The following is a 10,375-nucleotide window of genomic DNA, read 5'->3' as shown; positions in this document are numbered from 1 at the left end:
AGATATGTATGTCTGCAGAAAATGAATTTGCATATGATAATTTTATAGGAAAATTAGAACATTCTGTGAGAGTTCTTTTCCGGCTAGGGGAGGTCAGAAAAAGTATTTGTTGAAGAGATGACATTTGGACTAAGTCTTGGAAAATTTCAGCTGATGGAAATGGGAAATCAATGTTAAGGATGGACAATAATACTTACAGGGAGAAGCTTTGAAGCATAGGAAAGAATTCCAGTGGGTAAGGGGAATGAGGAGAGAAGGACAGCCTTCTCATGGAGAGATAGACATGGGAACAAAGGTGGAAATTACTGACACAGATCCATAAGACTAAGTTAATGATCGTTAACACACAGGTAGGCTTTCTCTAATAGTAGGAAATAAGTTTGGATAGGAAATCTAGGAGTCTAGGACAGGAATAACTAGGAGTCTTGAATGCAACCATGATGAACAGCTTAGATTTCCCCCCACCCTCGTAGACCGGAGCTATTTGATCCTGGCTACATGTTAGAATTCTTCTCAGAGTAAAACAAAACAAAACAAAACAAAAAACTAAGACCAATGAAATCAACCTGGGGTCCCAAGCATTCATGTTTTTTTTTTTTTTTTTTAAAAAACATCTAACAGTTGTTCTTTTTTTTTAAAGATTTTATTTTTTCCTTTTTCTCCCCAAAGCCCCCCGGTACATAGTTGTGTATTCTTCGTTGTGGGTTCCTCTAGTTGTGGCATGTGGGACGCTGCCTCAGCGTGGTCTGACGAGCAGTGCCATGTCCGCGCCCAGGATTCGAACCGACGAAACACTGGGCCGCCTGCAGCGGAGCGCGCAAACTTAACCACTCAGCCACGGGGCCAGCCCCTCAAGCATTCATGTTTTTAAACATGTTCCAAAAGATTCTAAATCAGGGTTGACTACCACTGCTTTGGAGAATGGAAAAAGGAAAGGGAATGACTCTTAAGGTCACTTTACTTGGGTTTGTCTGAGCCTCTGAACTCATATTTTTGCTTTGATTTTACTTGTCTCTGTCTTCCCTATTAGGTTGGCCTCATCCCTGTTGAGGGCAGGGACTGTCTTGCACATATTTGATTACTGTAGTAGTCTAATATCTGGTCTCTGTATACTGGCTCTTAATAGGCCCTCGATAAATATGTGTAGAAGGCCTTCATTCAACAGCCGTTTATTGAAGGCCACCAGTAGGTGCTAGGGATACAAAGAAAAAAAAGATACAACTCCTGCATTTAAAGAATTCTATCTAGCACAGGAGGCAAAGAAACCTAGTTATAAAATTCATTATATCACAACATTTAAAGCTTGTTAATACCTATGTACATAAATATAGAGAATAGGGACACTTATACTGCAGGAGTTGGGGTAGGGAAGCCTTTCTGGAGGAGGGCGTTACTGAGTTGGCTTAACAGAGTGGAGGCTAGCAGTTTTCCAGGCACATGAAACAGAAACAAAGGTCCAGAGAAGAGAGAGAGCATGGCATGTATGAGAACGCTATGAATGATGTTTATTGGTGGAGCTCATGTGTATACAAAGATAGGGCAGGAGGTGGAGGCAAGAGTTGCATCGTTAGGAAGACTCTAAAGAACTATTAAGACTTAGCCTTTAGTAAAACGGTGCAGCCACTTTGGAAAACTATTTGGCAGTTCCATAGAAAGTTAAATAAAGAGTTACAATAAGACCCAGCAATTCTACTCCTAGATATATACCCAAGAGAATTGAAAACATGTTCACACAAAATTTGTACACGAATTTTGATAGCAGCGTTATTCATAATAGCCAAAAAGGAGAAACAACCCAAATGTCCGTCAACTGATGAATGGATAAACAATATGTGGTATATCCATAGAATGGAATGTTATTCAGCTGTAAGAAAGAATGAGGTACTGACACATAATAAAGCATGGATGAACCTTGAAAACATTATGGTAAATCAAACAAAGCAGTCATAAAAGGCTACATATTGTATGATTCCATTTTAATGAAATGCCCAGAATAGGCAAACCCACAGAGACAGAAAGTACATAAATTGTTGCCATGGGATGGGGTAAGGGGTGAGGAATAGGGAATGGTTGCTAACAAGTGTGGGGTTTCTTTTTGGGGTGATGAAAATGTTTTGAATTAGTGGTGATGGTTGCACAACCTTGTGAATATACTAAAAAACCATTTACATATATACTAAATGAATGAATTATATGGTATATGAATTATATCTCAATTAAAAAATGGAGTGGGAGACCTGAAGATTTATTTCTAAATTAAGCTTTGTTTTTTAAACCTCAAAGTAATGCATGCATATAGTTAATCAAAAAGAAGGGAAAGTTCTGTGACAAAAAGAACAGTCCCTGGCTTCAGCCTAGTTACCCTCTAGACTACGTTCCCAGAGTGAAAGGCTTTCACTTCTTTGAACTGTTCTAGTGTTTATCATCATAATTTGAAATAGTGCTCCCTACTGCTCTTCATGGTTTATCAGCTTTAGACATCTATTAGCTTCCTGTTATGAAAGATGAAGGTTCAGCTCTTCATGATTATCTCAGTTGATATGGAAAAGGGAATTAAAAAATTCAACTCTATTTATGATTTAAAAGAAAACCTGTTAAACTAGGGACAGAAGGAAAATTCCTTAATTTGGTAAAGGTTATATACTAGAGATCCACAACAAATATTTAATGAACATGTATTCCCTTTGAGATCAGCGATCAGACAAGGACGCCCACTATCACTGCTGCACCTTAGTAACTTAGTGCTGAAGGTCCTAGTCAATGTTGAGTGAAGGAAAGAAAGAAAGAGGGCGGGAGGGAAGGAAGGGAGAAGAAAGGAGGAAAGGACGAAAATAGATATGAAGATTGGGAAGAAAAAGATCAAACTGTGGTCATTTATAAATTATATGATTTTCATTGTCTGGAACAGGAATCTTTAAAATTTAGTGCTGAGTGGAAAAAAGAAACAATGAGATTTAAAACATGGTTATCATTTATGTAAATTAAAAATACATGCACAGAAAACAATACACATTTTGCAAAAACACAAAATTATAAATATCACTTTATAATGTGTGGATGGCGGGGGAGGGGAATAAGGAAAAAGGGAATAAAAAAATTAAATGAGGCAGGTCCTTCTATGGATAAGTGAAGATCATGTGTCATGAATTGAAGAGTCTGATTAACTCCACCTTTTGTACCTGAGGTCCCTCAGAAAAATAATGTTCTATGTTTGTCTTTAGGGTGATTTAAACTCTAAGAAACACACTTTTATTTACTCCTGTTGGTTTCTTAAACATACCAGCATTTATAATGAGTCAAACATTTTAGCACACTCTCAAGTCACTTTTGGTATTCCCACCACCTATCACACATGTATGTGTAATGAATATGTATAACATATGTATACTGTTTGTTGTTGGCTTTGGGGTATATACGCTAGTTCAAGGTAGCTATATTAGTTTTCTGGGGCTGCTGTAACAAAGTACCACAAATTGGGTGGCTTAAGCAACAGAAATTTATTGTCTCACGATCCGGAGGCCAGAAGGCTGAGATCGAGGTGTCTGCAGGTTTAGTTCCTTCTGAGGCTCTGCAGGAGAATCCGCTCCATGCCTCCCTCCTAGATTCTGGTGGTTTGATAGGTATCTTTAGTGTTCCCTGCCTTCCAGACGTATCAGCCCGATCTCTGCCGTCGTGTTAACATGGCATTCTCCGTGTGTGTGTGTGTGTCTCTCCAAATCTCCCCATTTTATAAGGACACCAGTCATACTGGAGTAGAGGCCCACCCCACTCCAGTATGACCTCATCTTAACTAACTACATCTGGAACGACCCTATTCCCAAATTAGGTCACATTCTGAGGTACTGGGGTTACAAAAATTTTGGGAGGGCACAATTCAACCCATAACAATAGCCCTCAGTCTCCCCAAGGCATTCTTATGCTTTTGTTGTTGTTAGTTCTTGCAATTCATGAGTCCTTATAGCTTCGATAGATTCTCCAGTTTTGATTTTGGAAAAGGGAGACAGTGGCCTCTATTAGTTAGTCCTCTTGTCAGGAAACTGCAGTTACACTTCTCAGTTCCCTCCCTTCTAATAGCCCTTATCCCTCACTCCTCTTCATTATAGTTATATCAGCATTTTGGCTTAAATTGTTACTGAAACCAAATTGGGTTCCCTCCTGGTGAGTTAAATCAGCCACTCCATCAGAAATAGTTGTCTCACAAAGTACAGTATATTTGCAGCAAATAGGAGACCATGAGGAATCATTTCCAAAGTCATGGTGTCCCAGGACAAGAGGAAGCAGGGAGCTTTTATTTTGGATGGGGAATGAATATTCAAAAGGGAGAGGCGGGTATTTGCTTGCGCAGGCTCACTTGGAAAACATGCTCCCACATACACTGCAGGAGATGGTCATAAGGCCTAAGCTCCTCCTGGAAAGATCTTAGCATTAAAAATAAGGCAAAGGTCACAGGCCTGCTCTTGTGGTGGGGCATGGTCTGGTGGGGCTTGGTCTGGTTCAGCGTGGTTGGTGATTGCATCCCTTAAACAGTTAAATGCTCCTGAACGCACCCTTGAGTTCCTCGGGGCAATTAGTTGGTGACAAAATCAGTAGACAGTGTTTACATTATTAGGGCTATGTAAATATTGTTTGCTGCTGAGCCAAGTGGTATACTGTGGGATAACATGTTTCTTATAAAAAAACCTCTTTATATCTTTATTGAGATACAATTCACATACAATTTACCCAAATGGCTTCTAGTATGTTCACAGAGTTGTGCATCCATCACCACAATTTTAGAACGTTTTCATCATTACCTGAAAATGAAACCCCACGTCTCTTAGCTGCTGGCCTCAATTTCCCCTCCTTCCCAGTTCTAGGCAACCACTAATCCACTTTTTTGTCCCTATAGATTCTTGCCTATTCTGGATATTTCCTCTAAATGGAATCACACAATATGTGATCCTTGTGACTGACTTCTTTAACTTAGCGTAGTGCTTTCAAGGTTCATCATGTTGTAGCATGTATTAGCACTTCATTCCTTTTTATTGCTGAGTAATGTTCCATTGTATGAATATACTACATTATATTTGTCCATTTATCAGTTGATGGATATTTGGGTTGTTTCTACTTTTTTGCCTATTCTGAATAATGCTGCTGTGAACATTTGTGTACAATGTTTTGTGTGGATATTTTCATTTCTCTTGGGTATATACCTAGGAGTGGAATTGCTGAGTCACATGGTACCTCTGTGTTTAACTGTTTGAGGAACTGCCAGACTCTTTCCAAATTGGCTCCATTATTTTTCATTCCCACCAGCAGTGTATGAGGGGTTAATTTCTCTACATTCTTGTCAATGCTTGGTACTATCTGTCTCTTCGATTATAGCCATTCTAGTGGGTATAAAGTGATATCTCAGTGTGGCTTTGATTTGTATCTCCCTGATGGCTAATGATGTGGAGCATCTTTTCTTGTGCTTATTGGTCATTTGTAAATTTTTTTTGAGAAATGTCTATTTAGATCCTTTGCCAGTTTTCAAATTGGGTCATTTGTCTTTTTATTATTGAGTTGGAAGAGTTATTTACATATTCCAGATGCAAGTACTGTATCAGATATATGATATGCAAATATTTTCTCCCATTCTGTGCATTAACTTTTTACTTTCTTGATCACATCCTTTGAAGCACAAATGCTTTAAATTTGGTTGATGGCCTGTTTATTTTTTCTTTCGTTGCTTGTGCTTTTGTGGTTGTAGGTAAGAAAACATTGCCTAATCCAAGCCCATGAAGATATACAGCTATGTTCTCTTTTAAGAGTTTTACAGTTTTAGCTCTTACATTTAGGTCTTTGATACATTTTGAGTTAACATTTGCATATGGTGTGAGGTAGGGATCCAGCTTCATTCTTTTGTTGATATCAGGTTGTCCAAGCACCATTTGTTGAAAAGACTGTTCTTTCCCCATTGAATGGTCTTGACACCCTTGTCCAAAATCAATTGACATAAATGTGAGGTGATTTCTATTTTGCATTGAACTTTTTGTTTTTCCTTAAGTTAATAATTGCCTCTTTTTCTTTTAAATAACTTTTATGTATCTAGCTCTAATTTCTTCCATATGTCCCATCAGATCTGTAAAATACTTGTTCATATTATTTTTCAAATATTGGAACATGTCAGAGACTTTATCAGTTTTTTTCTCTGGAGACTGTTCTGCAGTATTTTCTATCCTACTTCAGTCAGGACAAGTTGTTTCTCGGTCTGTGGCATAGCTTTCATTCCAAGCATTTTCTTTCACCACTTTTGTGTGTGAATCAAACATCCCATTGCCTAGATCTATTGCCTTTCTCTTTCCTATTTACCAGAGCACATCTGGTAGTAACCTACTTGGAAAGAGAGGTAAATTTTTGACTCCTTACATATCTGAAAGATGTCTACATTCTACCTTAATTTTTTATTGATAGTTTGGCTGGTTGGAATTCTAGGTTAATGATCACTTTTCTTCAGAATTTTAAAGTCTCTGCCACATTGTCTTCTCTCTTCCAATAGTGCATTGAGGTGCCATGTTGATTCCTGTTCCTTTTATTTTCTCTTTTTGAAAGCTTTTAGGATCTTCTCTTCTTCCCTAATATTCTGAGATTCCACAAAGATGTGTCTTGATGTGATTTTTTTTCTTTCATTGTGCTAGGCACATAGCACACTATTTAATCTAGAAAGACTCGTTCAATTCAGGAAATTTTTCTTGTATTTCTTTTATAATCTCTCCCTCTCTCTCATATCCTGTTTTCTCTTTTTGGAACTCCTATTAATTAGACGTTGGACTATTTGGCTTGATTTTCTAATTTTCTTATTTCCTATCTCTATCTCTGTTGGCTCTTGCTCCTGGTACCTTGTGCCTTATTTGTTTGCAATTTTTGACCACAATTTATATTTCTTGGAACACTAGCTGTGGAATTTCCCCAAGGCCTAGATTGAAAATGAGCTCATCTGGAGAGGATTTGCATTGCTTCTGCCAGGTGCTTGGTGGCACTGTCAACCCAGAACCACTTTAAATTCTTCTTCTTCTTTTTTTTTTTTTTTTTTTTTTTTAGGAAGATTAGCCCTGAGCTAACATCTGCTACCAATCCTCCTCTTTTTGCTGAGGAAGACTGGCCCTGAGCTAACATCCACGCCCATCTTCCTCTACTTTATATGTGGGACCCCTGCCACAGCATGGCTTGACAAGCGGTGCCATGTCTACACCCAAAATCTGAACCAGGGAACTCTGGGCCACTGAAGTGGATGGTGTGAACTTTGCCGCTGCACCACCAGGCAGGCCCCCCACATTAAGTTCTTGCCATTTTGTTTTTAGGACCAAAAAGGAATTCAGGCAGAAAAGCCACAGCTTGTGGTTATAAATTCTCTGTAAATAGTTAAAAGAAAAAAAAAGATCTCCAGTAGGCACTTAGGTTCCAGAAAAGCAATTTTTTAGGCAGTTCCCTAGGGGCGGTTTGGGTATTAGCATACTGTAAATCCACTCTTACAGGAGAATATAGTCCTTTGGGGTTCCAGCTTTATGGTAGGAGCCTTTTATTAGATTTCCAACCTGGGGCAAGCCCTGGGAGGCCACCACGCCTAAATTCAATGTTTTAGCAGTGCCCTCAAGGCAAAACAGACTTCAGTGCTCAGCTTACCTCTCTGGGTACCAACCTTTACTTAGTTGTTGGTCATTACAGAGTCTTTACTTTCTTGCCAGCTCAAAAACACATTTTTTATGGCACCTTTTTGGCAAAGGACGTAGAATTGTTAAAACAACTTTGGAAAAGAATAAAGTGGGAGAAATAATTCTACTCAATGTTAAGGCTTATCATAAGCTACAGTAATTAAGACAGTGTGTTATTGGTGGAAGGATAGACTCATAGATCAATGGAACTGAATAGAGAACCCAGAAAAAGATTCACATAAATATGCCCAACTGATTTTTGACAAAGGTGCAAAAGCAATTCAATGGAAGGAGGACTGCTTTTTCAACAAATGGTCCAGGAGCAATTGGACATCCAGAGACAATAAAATGAACCCCAACCTAAACTTCACACCTTACACACAATTAACTCAAAATAAATCACAGATTTACATGTGAAACATAAAACTATTCAACATTTAGAAAGCAAAATAGGAGAAAATCATCAGGATCTAGGCCTAAGCAAACAGTTCTTAGACTTGACACCAAAAGTGTGATCCATAAAAGGACAAGTCGATAAACTGGATCTTAATTAAAAACCTTTGCTCTATAAAAGATTGTTAAGAGGATGAAAAGACAAATGATAAACTGGGAGAAACTACTTATTTGACAAAGTACTTTATCTAGAATATTTAAAGAACTCTCAAAACTCAACAGTAAAAAAACGAACAATCTGATTAGAAAATGGCCAAAAGACATGAACAGACCTTTCAGCAAAGAGGATATATAGATGGCAAATCAACACATTAAATATGCTCAACATGATTAGCGATCAGGAAAATGAAAATTAAAACCACAATGATATATCACTACATACCTATCAGAATGGTTAAAATAAGAAATAATGACAATATCAAATGCTGGTGAGGATGTGGAGAAACTGGATCCTTCATAGACTCTTGGGAATCTAAAATGGTACAGACACTCTGGAAAACATTTTTGCAGTTTCTTATAAAACTAAACATGCAATTACCTTACTACTTGGCAATTGAACTCTTGGGCATTTATCCCAGAGAAGCAAACATTTTTGTTCACACAAACCTGTATGTAAATGTTCATAGCAGCTTTATTATTATTTTATTTTATTTTAAATAACACCCTATTCACTCTCTCTCTCTCTTTTTTTGTGAGGAAGACTGGCCCTGAGCTAACATCTGTTGCCAATCTTCCTCTATTTTTTTTTCCTCCCCAAAGTATCAGTACGTATTTGTATACCCTAGTTGTAGGTCATTCTAGTTCCTCTATGTGGGACGCCACCACAGCATGTCTTGATGAAGGGTGCGTAGGTCCGAACCCAGGATCAGAACTGGCAAACCCTGAGCTGCTGAAGCGGAGTGTGTGAACTTAACCACTTGGCCACAAGCCGGCCCCTAGCAGCTTTATTTTTAATAGCCCCAAACGGGAATCAGTCCAAATGTCCTTTAATCAGGCAAATTGTTAAACAAATTGTTATAAATCTATACTATGGAATACTACTCAGTAATGAAAACTATTGATACATACAACAACTTGGATGGATTTCAAGGGCATTAAGCTGAGTGAAAAAAGCCAGTCTTGAAAGGTTACATATGATATGATTCCACTTATGTAACATGCTTGAAATAAAGTTATAGAGATGGAGAACAAATTAGCAGTTGCCAAGGGTTAGGGATAGAGGTGGGTATGGCTGTAAAGGGGTGGCACAAGGAAGCCTTGTAATAATGTAATAGTTCTGTATCCTGATTGCGGTGATGGTTACAGGACTCTGCACATGTGATAAAACTGCATAAAACTACACACACGCATGAAGGCGTGTAAAACTGGTGAAATCTTGATAAGCTCTGTGGATTGTAACAATGTCAATTTCCCGGTTTTAACATTGTACCGTGGTCATACAAGATGTTACCATCACAGGAAACTGAGTGAACGTATATAGGGGAACCTCCCTGTACTTTTTTTGCCACCTCATATAAATCTATAATTATTATTTTTTTAAGTTTTAAAATGCCTTAATTTTTCAAAAAAAATTAAGCCATTTTAAGTTTTTTTTCAGGGGTGAATTGGTGGGGATACTCAGGTGTTCATACTGCCAGAAACAATTCCTCCCATTCTTTTTCTCTTTGAGGGTTTATAATTTGTTTTCAATTTTTACAAATTGTCATTTTGACGTAATTTCAAGAGGGGGTGGGATAAACAGATATGATCAATCCATTATGTTTCTAAGAGTAATTGTTTAAGGGTTTTAAGCCAGGTTGTGGCATTTGGATAGATCACCCCGGTGGTTTCTCAGACAGTGGATAGGAGGGAGAGCAAGACTAAAGCAGAAAATTACATTTCATTGATTTTTAAGAGGCACTTTTTTTCATTTTAATATCTAAATTGGGATGTTTCACTATAACTATTAGCCAGACAGCAGTCATACGGTATTTGTCATACCTACTCATAAGAATCAAAACTTGCCAAATGGGCGTCTGAGGCTTGGAAGAAAATTCCAGAGACAGAAGAGGAACACTCTTTTAAGAAATGCTGCATCACCAAAGCCCTCGATGCCACGCCCAGAGGACTAAATTGTGTGGAAAATCATGGACATCCAAGACTGAGTCAAACAACTGAATCGTAAGAGTTAGCTTCTGAACGCAAAGTTTGTGGAACAGTGTTAGCATGTTATTCTTTTCTATTTTCCTTTTTATGTATGCGCGAGAGTG

Source organism: Equus asinus, chromosome 22 (assembly GCF_041296235.1).
Source record: "Equus asinus isolate D_3611 breed Donkey chromosome 22, EquAss-T2T_v2, whole genome shotgun sequence".
In the NCBI taxonomy this organism is placed as follows: domain Eukaryota; kingdom Metazoa; phylum Chordata; class Mammalia; order Perissodactyla; family Equidae; genus Equus; species Equus asinus.
The sequence above is the reverse complement of the archived record's forward strand: the minus strand, read 5'-3'. Positions refer to the sequence as shown.